The sequence below is a fragment of the Equus przewalskii genome, chromosome 17, assembly GCF_037783145.1.
Source record: "Equus przewalskii isolate Varuska chromosome 17, EquPr2, whole genome shotgun sequence".
Classification (NCBI taxonomy): Eukaryota; Metazoa; Chordata; class Mammalia; order Perissodactyla; family Equidae; genus Equus; species Equus przewalskii.
Window position 1 is genome coordinate 70461249 of NC_091847.1, and position 13734 is coordinate 70474982.

Here is a 13734-nt window from a genome sequence, read left to right on the forward strand (position 1 = left end):
TGCAAAAGAGCCTTTATTGTGGTTTTTCATATTTAACAAAAAGTTAGATTTTAACTGACTTATGTCTGTTCTACTTAAACACTAAGTACAGTTTTCTGGTTTGAACATTTCATTACTATAGCTCTTTTAGTGAGCATTCACAATTATAACCTATAAAACATGATTTCCTCTATTAGTAAGGCACTATTTTATTTATCTTTTCCAAGCTAAGCTAAATAGCAGGCATAGCTCAACAAAACAAATCTATAATTCTCAACAGACACAAATGCTTATTTTATTAATGCCAACTCTAACTCCAAATTAAAATCATATGGGATTGACATTGTGTACATATTTCAGATAAACTAATTTTGTTTTTAATATCAAATGCATAAGGAGAGTAATTAAAGCATTTGTTGCCCTTTTCTCCTGGTTCCATGTGCATGGACTTAGAAGATAATAATTAAAATGAATTTGCTCAACTCAAAGACAAACAATATAAAATATGAAGGTAGATAAACAGATGGGAAATAGATGGATAAACAGATGGCCATATCACTTTAGAAAACAGAGTAAAAACTTGCTTATCCTTCTAATTAACAGTGAACATCATTCTTTAAACTCGCACCTTGGATCAAAGATAACAGTATAAGCGCTAAACCATAATATTATAATATGCAGCCCTTAAGCCAAAAACAATCATGGAATCTATTTCAAGATTTTCTTAAGATCTTGAGCAATTCTAAAACTGTTGATACGAGTAACTTCTATGTTTATAGCAGGAAACTGGTAAAATTTTATAATCTATATATTTATAAACCAAAGAAATCTAACAATTATTTCACCTTTCCCATTCAAGATTGAGGTTCGGGGGAGAATACTGTTTTTAAAGGGACTGAAGCAATCAGGTAGAACTGAAGAGTAGGGTCCAAAGTATAAGTTCAATCCTAGGGACTGGTCAGTATGTGCAAGTAAAGGCAGAAATGTTGAAGGGAACTTCGAGGAAAATTCAGGTTTATTCCCAGGTTTGATTATCCTCAGAGAAGAGTCAGGGATAGAACCACTGGAGTTTAACAGTTTGGACCATCAGATCCCATATTTGATGGGTTATTTCAAGCTGGGAAGCTGAGGCTATTGATGTAGTTGCTCTGAAATCCATCAAGATTGGTTCAGAAACTAGACAAGGCTAAGATACAGATCAGAAAGAGGAGGCACTATAAGAAGGAGAAGAAAGCTGAGGCAAAAGAAACAAGTAGGGTTTCTATTTAAAAAAAAATAAAAACATTAATGCTTGCTTGGCTTTACACTGAATCTACGCGTAGGTTTCAAAATATAGTTCAAAAGAGGACAATCCAGATAACGCTATCATTAATATATGTGTCCTCGCTTCTGTGGTCCATCACTGGCTAATAGAGCTCCTAAATAAAGCTTGGCAATGACTGACAATGATGTCACAATTTGGCCACATGTAGCTATTCCAAGTTTATCTTTCATAACCATAGGTCAATATATTCAGGAGCAGAGAAGAATCCACACTGAACTTTCAAGAACAAAGATTGTGTCTTACAATATTTATGGTCTTGTCAGCATCATGTAGTATCTGGAACATAGTAGATAATCAAATAAATGAAATTAGAAATATAGTTTGCTTAGTTTTTATTGTCATTTAAATATGATTTTTATTGTATATTAATAATAAAAAATATTTAATGAAGTTTGGTTAGTGAGCATTCACATATGACAGACCTGAGAAATCCATATAGCCAATGAGACCATAATGACAGAAAAAAATACTTTAGTTCAAAGAAATTAAATATAAGCACTGAAAATGTAAATAGATGAATGTTAATGGTCTTTCAAGTTAACAGGCATTAATATATAATTAATTATATATGAAGCAAGAATAACTACCAGAGTGATTAAGAGGTAGGCTCTGGAATCAGAAAGACCTGGATTTGAATCCCATATGCCCACCTTACTGACTCTGATTGTCAGGTCTGGAATTTGATTTTACTCTTTTAGCCTGAAACTATTTCATGGACACCAGCAGAAGACAAGAGATTCCTAGGTCAGAGACAAGGGTCTTTTTTACTCACAGCACAAAATGGAGCATAAGTGTCAGCATATTTGCATTGGTTCTTCTTGTCCCAAAGTCCCATAGGGGTAACATGATTAACCCAGATGGATGCCACACAAGCAACAGGTTTGCATCACAGCTGAGGAACACAGAGTTTGGGGAATCCACTTCTTTTATAGCTACCAGTAAACCAGCCTGCTCTTTGTCCAAGGGAGGAGAGAGACATTACTTAATTTCTCCACCTTGAGAAACAAGCCTGTGAAGTAACCTAGTGGTCAAGGACTTGTAGTCTGGCACACCCAGCAAGATTTGTAAGAGTGCAATAGACCCAAAGAGTACCATCTTTCCAAACACTATCTTATACAAATCATTTCCATTCATTTTTTCATTCATTCACTCTCCCTCACTTTTAATGTTTTTTTATGACACTTTTCATCAAAATTTTTTGTTGTCTGTCTCTCCCACCAGAAAATAGAAGCTCTAAGAAAGCAGATTTTGTTTTATTCACTATTACATGCCTAGAGATATGCCTTGTTATATTTGTTTTATAAAGTATGTATGGTTGGTTGAATTTAAATATTTATCAGTTTACTAAAAGCTGGGTGTTTTTGTAGCTACCAGGGTTCTAACAGTTAACAAGATGGAGAAGGCCCCTAATCTAACTCTTAAAATCTTCATCAGTAAAAGATAGACTATAACAGTGACTACCTCATATGGTTATTGAGAGGATTTAATATATAATACAAGCAAAACATTTAGTAAAATTCCTATCATATGGGAAGTGCTCATGAATTTTAGCAAATACTTATTAAAATAAAATGCTCCTACAATTGATACTTCTCTTGTTATACACTTTATAGTTTGACAAAGTTTGCCAAAATATTTAAAATTTTTATCTTTAAAATAAAATGCTCAAACACACAGACTTATGTAGAAAATAATGCAATGCAAGGTTAACTGATATAAATACCTCACCACTTTTTTTCAGAATATTGTTAAATAAAGAAAAAGTCATAAATACAAGTAATGCACCATCCTATCCCTTTCTCTTCTCTTCCTCTTGAGAGTCAACGACATCATTTCCATTCATATTCTTGAACAATCTGGAATTTTTTTCTTTACGTAATGTCATCATGCTGGATATGCTGTTTTACAACTTACAAAAACTTAAATCCAAAAGCATTTCCTTTAAGACATCTGTCAGATCTCTTGGTCCTTCCCAAATTATCCCAATGGCATATTTATAAGGAATTAAGGATCTGAAATTGTACCTGAATTTGTTATAGTAAAATTATTTTGCCAAATCCTGTGCTCTGTGCTTTTAACGTCTTTTACTCACATATATAGGGAGTTTCACCAATATACTCATCTTGCATTCAGAAATGATCATGAATACTATGACTTTAAGATCTTGACCTTTTAAGAAAATTGCATTTGGAACATTTTTCTTCTTATAGCTAGTTCGCACTTCAGGGACTTATTAAAATGTTCTTGCTAATTTCACTTGCAAACTATATCGCTATTACTGGTATTTACTGCACTTAACCTTCACCTTTCTGAAAGTAACATTAAGGTGTTATTTGCATAAGTTAAAATCATTACATTTGAATGTTGCCCTGACTATATTTTTAAAAATCACTTTTCCATAATTACATTAGAAAAACATTATTGAGGAAAAGTCATTTTGAAAGGCTATTGAAGAAATTTTTTTTCACAAGATAAACTGATTTTGATTTTCACTTTAGAGATGGATTTTCAGCCAGTGGAAATTCCTCCCACTTATTGGGGTTCTTTACTTCATATCCAATTACTGTGACTAGCTGCCGACTTCAACAAACGAAGCATATTGAGTCTCAAGGAACTAATTCTTAAAGAGAGAGAATGGGTAAAGAAATGTTAATACATATAATTTTTCTGTTTTCCAAAATTAGTCTCATGATAGTTTATGAAAAATAAAACACAATCTACTTCCTGTTTTTTTCAAGAATTGTAAGAGAAAAAATTCTTAACTTTGCTAAAACACTTAATTTGACCAAGAGTTATCACTTTGCTCTTAAATCTTTTTATATAAAATTGGTACAAAATTCTATAAAAAAGAGCATTTCTAGTGGACTTTGAGACAAAATGTTGCTCAACACCATTCTATGCATGGTTTTGGCACTTTATTCTTATAGTACCAAAAGAAACACTAAACATATTATGAAAGAAACACATTTTTAAGATGAAAAAAGATGATTCTAATCTAAATATCCTTGCAGAAAACTACAGCTAGACTCTGCAACTCAGAAACAGACAATGTGTATCACAACCTAGACAGTAGGGCACTCTCTGGCACTGGATTTCCTTCAGGATCTGCCATGAGTTTGGCCAAACTCAAGGTTAAGGGCACAGTCTTCCATAAGACTGCCCTCAATGCAGATTCCAACCACAAGTTTGAGTGTCCCCTGAGCCACCCTTACTTCTGATCAGCTGGCTACAAATTTAGGGGTTCCCTTGATCAACCTCAGGTTCCATAATTCGCTAGATTGACTCATATAACCCAGGAAAGCTCTGTACTTCTGAATACAATTTTATTATAGCAAAATAATACAAATCAGAAGACAGAAAGGAAGAGACACACAGGGTAAGATCTGATGGAATTTCAAACACAAAGCTTCTCTTGTCCCCAGAGACACACTTCTCTCCTGGCATCAAAGTGTGACAGTACTCAGAGTACTGCAAACCAGGGAAGCCCATTCAAGCTTAGAGTCCAGTTTTTACTGGGATTTCATTATGTAGACATGACTGATTGAATCATTGCCCACCTGACTCCATCTCCAGTTTCCCTCCGCTCCTGGGATGTCAGGTTAGCATCATGTGGCTCAAAGCCTCAAAACTCTAATCACATGAGTGATATTCCTGATGTGGGTAGCCCTGGTCCTGAGTCATCTTGCTTGCTAAATTGTCTAGGGGACAACCATGACTCACCTCATTAGCATAAGCTGCCTGGTGTAGTCCAGGGGCCCACTATAAATAACAAAGACACTCATCACTAGGAAAATTCCAAGGATTTAGAGCTTACATTCCAGGAACCAGAAACAAAGGCCAGCCAAATTCTTGATTACACAGGGTCTTTCCTTTGAAAAATATCTGATTATAAATTCTAAATCATGATACCACAAAATCACAGTAGCAAGTTAATTTCTGTACTGCAAACCCAAAGAACACAGAGCTCTTGGCCCATGCATGCTCCTCCTAAGCAGTCACAAGTAAAGACCTTGTGCAGCTGAGAGCTCCATGGCTGCCATGAGCCTGGGACCGATTGAGGGAATCAGGAAAGCAGAAAATTTCAAAAACAAAAAAAGAACAAGACGATGATAGTGGCAAGGTAAAAGTAAATCAAAGTCCAAAAATTTGACCAATTTCCAGCAATAGGAAAGAATCTACTGGTTCACAGATTAGCAGAAATTAGACTAAGGGTCTCTTGGTAACCCAACAGTCTATTTCAATGTGTCTTAAATGTGATCAAGGGTTAAATAATAAAAAGTATATTTTAAACGGGCTGACTCAGGATAATATGTTATCAGACAAAGGTTTTGTAAGTTAACTTTGAGTGCAAGTGGTTTGAATTGCAACGCTCACACTGTACAACGTGGATTAGCTGTTCTTACTCTGGGAGTCTGTACACTATTGTCCTTGCTACATCTGTGAACAATGGTTCTTTAGCCAGATACAATTCGACTCTGCTACCGAAGAAAGGAAACGTATTGATTTGAGATGACAATTTCTCAACCTGCCTTTAGAAAGATGTTTGCTCCAGACTAGGGTTGGGAGCATATCTTAGCTCTAGATAGTAAGAAGTTCTCATGAAAGCCCTTGAATTATCTGAACCTGGCCTAGATATACCTTATATTCGAAAGCTATTATGTATTCAATATGGAGAATGAAAACTAAGAAACCTAAATGATATGAAAATAAAAGGGTACAATATCTCTGGTCAATTTTTTAAGTAAAGAAAAGATTATCTATGAGAAAAAAATTTTAAATACCATCACATTATCCTGGGCTTGGAGAGGGTGAAAAAGAATGCAGTATACCAGGATGTAACATAGATTTTTATCAGTTGTTCTTCCTCTCCACTGAGGGCAAGATAATCTTAGAAGCTATGAGCCTACGCTGCTGTAAAAGAGACTTAGGTGTGTATAAACAAGAAATGCTCAACAAGAGGCACATTGCTAAATATGCAAACAAGTTAGAGAGGGAGGGTCAGTTCTCTCAAAATGAGAGAAAATTTCATATCTGAGGTCATGAAAATGTAATCCTCTTTTGCATCAATGCAAATTAGAAAGAAAATTTCACTTCAGTGATTTTCTAACTCAATAATCCTATTATTCCATGCTATGTAAAGGTACAATGTTTGGTTTCATGAATATTTAGAAAGATTTTCCTTTTTTTTTTTGAAAAGGAAAAGATAAAATTCTTTATTTGCTGACAACATGGTCATCTATATACAAATTTTATGCAATCTACAAGTCAGAACAAACGAACGAATTTAGCAATGTTGCAGGACAAAAATCAGTAAATAAAAATAAATCTATTTCTTTTTTTTGAGGGATAATTGATATATAACTTTGTATTAGTTTCAGGTGTACAACATAATAATGCAATATTTGTATACATTGCAAAATGATCACCACAATAAGTCTAGTTAACATTCATCACCCATACAGAGTTACAAAAAGATTGTTTTCTTATGATGGAAACTTAAGATCTACTCTCTTAGCAACTTTCAAATATGCAATATATATTTTACATATATTATATACATATAATACATGCATTATTAACTATAGTCACTATGCTGTACAATACACCACCATGACATTTATTTTATAACTGGAAGTTTGTACCTTTTGACCTCTTTCACCCATTTCGCCCACCCCCACCTCCACTTCTGGCAATCTGTTCTCTGTACTTTTTTTTTAGATTCCACATATAAGTGAGATCATATGGTATGTCTTTCTTGTCTAATTTATTTCATTTATAATAATGCCCTCAATACTTGATTCTTTTTATCACATAATAATATTTCATTCTATTCCATTCCATACATACCACATTTTCATCCGTAGATGGACACTTAGGTTGTTTCCATATCTTGGTTATTGTAATTAATACTGCAATGAACATGGGGGTGCATATATCTTTTCAAGTTAGTATTTTCACTTTTTTCAGATAAATACCCAGAAGTGGAATTCCAGACCATAAGGTAGTTCTATTTTTAATTTTTTGAGGAACTTCCATACTGTTTTCCATAGTGGCTGCACCAACTTACATTCCCACTAGCAGTTCACAAGGGTTCCCTTGTCTTGACATCCTTGCCAACACTTGTTATTTCTTGTCTTTTTGATAATAGCCCATTCTAATAGGTGTGAGGTGATATCTCATTGTAGTTTTTTATTTTTGCATTTTTTATTGAGTTCATAGTAGTTTATATCATTATTAAATTGCATTTTTTATTGAGTTCATAGTAGTTTACATCATTATGAAATTATGAAACATAGTAGTTTACGTCATTATGAAATTTACATCATTATGAAATACATCATTATGAAAATATGAAATCATTATTTGTTGTCTGTCACCACATAAGTGCTCCCCTTTACCCCCTGTGCCCACCCCCCACCCCTCTTCCCCTGGTAACCATGGAACTGTTTTCTTTGTCCATGTGTTTGTTGATATTCCACATATGAGTGAAATCCTATGGTGTTTCTCTTTCTCAGTCTGGCTTATTTCGCTTAGCATAATACTGTCCACGTCCATCCATGATTTTTTCTTTTTTATGGCTGAGTAGTATTCCATTGTGTATATATATATATATATATATACCACATCTTCTTTATCCAATCATCAGTCGATGGACTTGGATTGCTTCCATGTCTTGGCTATTGTGAATAGTGCTGCAATGAACATAGGGCTACATATGTTACTTTGGTTTGTTGATTTCAAGTTGTTTGGGTAGATTCCAGTAGGGGGATAGCTGGGTCATATGGTATTTCTATTTTTATTTTTTTAAGGAATCTCCATACTGTTTTCCATAGTGGCTGCACCAGTTTGCATTCCCACCAGCAGTGTGTGAGGGTTCCCTTTTCTCCACACAGTCTCCAACATTTGTTATGTTTAGTCTTTGCGATTATAGCCATTTTAACAGGTGTAAGGTGGTATCCTAGTGTAGTTTTGATTTGCATTTCCCTGATGATCAGTGATGTTGAACATCTTTGCATGCGTTTATTGGCCATCTGTATATCTTCTTTGGAAAAATGTCTGTTCACATCCTTTGCCCATTTTCTGATCAGGCTGTTTGTTTTTTGTTGTTCAGTTGTGTGACTTCCTTATATATTATGGAGATTAACCAGTTGTCAGATATATGATTTGCAAATATGTTCTCCCAGTTGGTGGGTTGTCTGTTTCTTTTGATCCTAGTTTCTTTTGCCTTGTAGAAGCTCTTTAGTCTGATGAAGTCCTACTTGTTTATTTTTTCTTTTGTTTCCCTGTCTGAGAAGACATGGTATTTGAAAAGAACCATTTTTTTAAAAAAGATTGGCACCTGAGCTAATAATTACTGCCCATCTTCCTTTTTTTTTTTTTTTTTTGCTTTTTCTCCCCAAATCCCCGCAGTACATAGTTGTCTATTGTAGTTGTGGGTCCTTCTAGTTGTGGAATGTGGGACACTACCTGTGCAAGGCCTGATGAGTGGTGCTATGTCCTCACCCAGGATCCAAACCGGCGAAACCCTGGGGTGCCAAAGCAGAGCTCGTGAATTTAACCACTCGGCCATGGGGTCGGCCCCGAAATGAACCTTTTAAGTTCAATGTCAAAGAGTGTACTAGCTATATTACTTTCAGGAGTTTTATGGTTTCAGGGCTTATCTTCAAGGCTTTTGATCCAGTTTCAGTTTATTTTTGTGTAAGGCTTGAGTCTACTTTCAATCTTTTGCATGTGGCTGTCCAGTTTTCCAAACACCATTTATTGAAGAGACTGTGTTTTCTTCATTGTATGTTCTTGGAACATTTGTCGAAGATTAGCTGTCCATGGATGTGTGGTTTTATTTCTGGGCTTTCAGGTCTGTTCCGTTGATCTGCATGCCTGTTTTTGTACCAGTCCCATGCTGTTTTGATTACTATAGCTTTGCAGTACATTTTGAAGTCAGGGATTGTGATGCCTCCAGCTTTGTACTTTTTTCTCAGGATTGCCTCAGCAATTCAGGGTCTTTGGTTGCCCGATATGAATTTTAGGATTATTTTTTCTATTTCCATGAAGAATGTTATTGGGATTCTGATTGGGATTGCATTGAATCTGTAGATTGTTTTCAGTAGTATGGACATTTTAACTATGTTTATTCTTCTAATCCATGTGCATGGAATCTCTTTCCATGTCTTTATGTCATCATCTATTTCTTTCAATAATGTCTTATAGTTTTCATTGTGTAAGTCCTTTACCTGCTTGGTTAAATTTATTCCTAGATACTTTATCCTTTTTGTTATGATTATAAATGGAATTGTATTCTTGAGTTCTCTTTCTGTAAATTCGTTATTAGCATATAGAAATGCAACTGATTTTAGTAAGTTGATTTTGTACCCTGCAACTTTAGTGTAGTTCTTTATTATTTCTAATAGTTTTCCAATGGATTCTTTAGGATTTTCTATATATAAGATCATGTCACCTGCAAACAGTGAGAGTTTCCCTTCTTCACTCCCTATTTGGATTCCTTTTATTCATTTCTCTTGCCTCATTGCTCTGGCCAAAATCTCCAGTACTATGTTGAATAAGAGGGGTAATAGTGGGCATCCTTGTCTTGTTCCTGTTCTCAGGGGGATGGCGTTCAGTTTTTCCCCATTGAGTAGGATGTTGGAGGTTGGTTTGTCATATATGGCGCTTATGTTGAGGTACTTTCCTTCTATTCCCATTTTGTTAAGAGTTTTTATCATAAATGACTGTTGTATTTGTCAAATGCTTTCTCTGCATCTATTGAGATGATCATGTGGTTTTTATTCCTCATTTTGTTAATGCGGTGTATCACGTTGATTGATTTGCAGATGTGACCTGTCCCTGCGTTCCAGGTATGAATCCCGCTTGATCATGATGTATGATCTTTGTTGATGTTGTTGTTGAGGGAGATTAGCCCTGAGCTAACATCCGTGCCTATCTTCCTCTATTTTATATGGGACGCCTGACACAGCATGGTTTGACAAGTGGTGCCATGTCCACACCTGGGTTCCGAACTGGTGAACCCAGGGCCAACAAAGCGGAACCTGTGAACTTAACCACTGTGCCACCAGGCCAGCCCCTGTATAATCTTTTTGATGTATTGCTGTGTTCAGGTTGCCAATATTTTGTTGAGGAGTTTTGCATCTATGTTCATCAGCAATATTAGCCTCTAGTTTTCCTTTTTTGTGTTGTCCTTGTCAGGCTTTGGTATCAGAGTGATGTCAGCCTTGTAGAATGTATTTGGAAGCATTCCATCTTCCCTAATTTTTTGGAATAGCTTGAGAAGGATAGATATTAAATCCTCTCTGAAAATTTGATAGAATTCCCCAGGGAAGCTGTCTGGTCCTGGGCTTTTATTCTTTGGGATGATTTTGATTACTCTTTCAATCTCTTTACTTGTGATTGGTCTATTCAGATTCTCTATTTCTTGTTGATTCAGCTTTTGGAGCTTATAAGAGTCTAAGAATTTATCCATTTCCTATAGATTGTCCATTTTGTTGGCACATAGTTTTTCATAGTATTCTCTTATAATCCATGTATTTCTGTGGTATCTGCTGTTATTTCTCCACTTTAATTTTATGTATCTGAGCTTTCTCTCTTTTTTCCTTGTAAGTCTGGCTAGGGGTTTGTCAATTTATCTTCTGACTTTGGGCTTTGTTTCTTCTTCTTTTTCTATTTCAGTTAGGTGTAGTTTGAGATTGCTTGTTTGTAATTTTTCTTATTTGTTAAGGTAAGCCTTATTGCAATGAATTTCCCTCTTAATGTGGCTCTTGCTGCATCCCATATGAGTTGGTATGGCATGTTTTCATTTTCATTTGTCTCTAGATATTTTTGATTTTTCCTTCAATTTCTTCAATGATCCATTTGTTGTTCAATAGCCTGTTGTTTAGTCTCCACATCTTTGCCCCTTTCTAAGCTTTTTTCTTGTAATTATTTTCTAGCTTCATAGAATTGTGATAGGAAAATATGCTTATTATTATTTCAATCTTCTTAAATTTATTGAGGCTTGCTTTGTTCCCCAACATATGGTCTATCCTTGAGAATGTTCCATGCACACTTGAGAAGAATGTGTATTATGCTGTTTTTGAATGGAGTGTTCTGTATATTTCTAAGTCCGACTGGTCCATCTTTTCATTTAATTCCACTGTTTCCTTGTTGATTTTCTGTCTGGATGATCTATCCATTGATGTGAGTGGAGTGTTGAGGCCCCTACTATTATTGTCCTATTATTAATATCTTTTTGGGGGGTTTTCTTGGGTTGCTTTATGTACTTTGGTGCTCTTCTGCTGGGTGCATAGATAGTTTACAAGTGTTATGTCTTCTTGGTGGAGTGTCCCTTTGATCATTATATACTGCCCCTCTTTGTCTCTCTTTACCTGTGTTATCTTGAAGTCTACTTCGTCTGATATAAGTATTGCAACACTTTCTTTCTTTTGTTTGCCATTAGCTTGGAATATTGTCTTCCACCCCTTCACTCTGAGCCCGTGTTTGTCATTGGAGCTGAGATGTGTTTCCTGTAGGCAGCATATTGTTGAGTCTTGTTCTTTAATCCATCCCACCTCTCTCTGTCTTTTTATTGGAGGATTCAATCCATTTACGTTCAGGGTAATTATTGATATGTGAGGGCTTGATGCTGTCATTTTATCACTCATTTTCTGGTTCTCCTGCATTTGTTTTGTTTCTCGTCCTGTGTATTTTGGTCTACCAATTGAGCTATGTAGTTTTTTATGTTGTGTTTCTTTGTTTTCTCCTTATTTATTTCTGTCTCTGTTCTGCTTTTTTTGTGGTTACCATGAGGTTTGTATTCAAAATCTCATAGATAAGATAGTCCACTTTCTGATGGCCTCTTATTTCCTTAGACTAAATCAATTCAGTCCCTTTCCTCTTCTCCTATGTTGTTTTTCTTCACATCTTATTCCATCTGGTGCTGCCAGTTTGTGGTTAAAATAACAAGGTTATCTTTGTTTTGATAAACAAGATTATCTTTTGTTTGTAAAAGATTATCTTTTCCATCCCTTTATCCTTAATGCTATTCTTGAGTATTTGCTAACCTGTTGTGAAGTATAGCTACAATTTTCTGATGCTGTCTACCTATTTCTCTCCTTACTCTATGCTTTGTAATCCTTTTCTCCCTTTGTCTTTTCAGGTATGATGGCCTTCTTGAGGATTTCTGGTAGGGGGTGGTCTCGTGGCTGCAAACTCCCTCAGCTTTTGTTTATCTGGGAAAGTTTTTATTTCTCCATCATATCTGAAGGATATTTTTGCTGGATACAGTATTCTTAGCTGAAAGTGTTTGTCCTACAAAGATTTGAATATGTCATTCCAGTCTCTCCTAGCCTGTAAGGTTTCTGCAGAGAAATCTTCCAAAAGTATGATAGGAGTTCCTTTGTATGTTATTTTCTTGTGCCTTGTTGCCCTTGGTATTTTTTCTTTGTCATTCACTTTGCCAGTTTCACTACTATATGCTTTACAATAGGTCTTCTTGCATTGACATATTTAGGAGATCTGATAGCCTCTTCCACATAGATTTCGATCTCTTTCTCTAGGTTTGTGAAATTCTCTGCTATTATTTCACTATTATTTCTTTGAATAAGCTTTCTGCTCTATTCTTCTTCTCTTCTCCCTCTGGAATACCTGTAATTCTTATGTTGCATTTCCTAATTGAGCTGGATATTTCTTGGAGACTTTCTTCATTTCTTTTTAGTCTTAGTTCTCTTTCCTCCTCTATCTGGAGCATTTCAACATGGCTATCCTGGGTTATGCTGATTCATTTCTCTATGACATCTGCTTGAGCATTCGGGGTATCCATATTTTGTTTTGCCTTTTCCATTGTTTCTTTCATCTCCAATATTTCTGAATTATTCTTCTTTATAGTTCCAATCTCTTTTGTGAAGTAGCTCCTGAACTCATTGCATTGTTTCTCTACATTCTGTTTTAAGTCATTGAGTTTTTTGGTGATAGCTATCTTGAATTCTCTATCATTTAGATTACATACTTCTGTGTCCTTAGGGCTGATTTCTGGGTACTTTTCATTTTCTCTCTGGTCTGGAGATTTACTACAATTTTTGGTACTGCTAGCAGGTGTGGCTCTAGTTTTGGGCATCATGATATTATTTGGTCGCAGTTACTGCCTATTGCCACTGAGTGTGGGTCAAGAGCCCTGTATTCTGAGCTTTCTGCATTCCACTGAGATCCCAACACTGAGCCGGTGTTGGGCAGCTGGGGGGAGGGGCACTTTTTCTATGAGCTCTTGGGGTTTTCTTGCTGCTCTGTTCTCACTATCTGCTCTCCTGGGGTGTTGGTTTGATGAAGTCACCCTTGCATTAGCTTTTACCTCAGTAGGGGCTTTCCCCTAGTCTGCAAGGGCCCTCAGGGATATTTGATGTTCTGGTGAATGAATATCCCCTGCCCTGTTCCTTCTGTCTCAGAGG